Below are 1,223 nucleotides of genomic sequence, written 5' to 3'. Positions count from 1 at the left end.
TGGGCCTTGTTCTTCTTGTTGTCAAGAAACTTTCGAATCTGAATCTCACAGCATGCATTCTTTGTTCGTCGATTGTCAGGTGCACGATACAACTTCCGGCCTCTGTCTGGGTTATAGCCACATATATGATTTACTTTCAAGAGAGTTTTACTTTGAAAAAAAAGAAAGACCTTTCAAACTATTCATGAGAACATAGAATATAGGTAACTTACAAGGGTATTTTTCATGCATTACAACATTGATGCCCTTGGCGTGAGTTTGGTTTGAAATGTGGTGGGGACAGAGACGCAATCTGGAATGCATTTTCAGAAGTGCTGGGGATGCACCTTATTTTTCTTTAGCAAAGGTCATGAAAGGTTCTGAAAGACGGGATACCTGTGTGTGTAGCTTACTAATTAATAAGATTTATACAAAAAAATTATGTCTGACACGTTTTATGAAGAAAGCGTTTTCAAAAAGCATTGGACATGATGACCCACTATGTTCTGCTCCATGATGACGTGACATGACATGAGCTATACCAAAATAAACAAAGAGGAGCTTATTACCTACGTGTTTAAGTTCAGAAGGGGCAAACGTATACACACAGCACTACAAATGTCAAGATTGAAAAAGCAAAAAATAATTATAGCTGAACGCTTTATATCACATCATTTCCTCATCCACAATTTCCTGCCATTCACTAAGTTCTGATTGACTTTGTTCCTCTCCCTGATCAAATGTAAACAAAGACAGAAGATTGATAACTTAATTGATTTAGCTCTGTCTTATTTATTTATTTTAAAATGCAGTGTTTTCTCCTTTTAGGAACTTGTTTCTGCCAACTCACCTCTTCATTGCCATCTACCAGTTCCTGCCTTTCATTAAGCTCTGATGCACTTGGTTCCTGTTTTTGTGATTTATGTGGTGTGCAAACAAAAGTCTTGTAACCTTTATTGTAATGATATGACCACTATGACGGTAAGTTGGTTGTGGTATATGTTATCAATATTGTAATTGGTTTTTGACAAAATATTGGTTTGGAGTGTGCGTTTGCCTGGTACCATGGTTGTTACTTGGTACAAATAATATGGATGATTTACGACCATCTAGTGGGGAGTCTGAAAACGTCATCGAAGTGAAAATAAAATAAATCATCCGTACTGTTGTAAATTCTAAATTAATTTAAATAGGAAAGCTAAACGTTAAAGCAAATAGGGCAAAACACTCCAGTAGCACTCGGC

This window comes from Gadus macrocephalus, chromosome 17, assembly GCF_031168955.1.
Source record: "Gadus macrocephalus chromosome 17, ASM3116895v1".
Classification (NCBI taxonomy): Eukaryota; Metazoa; Chordata; class Actinopteri; order Gadiformes; family Gadidae; genus Gadus; species Gadus macrocephalus.
Note: the sequence above shows the minus strand (reverse complement) of the source record.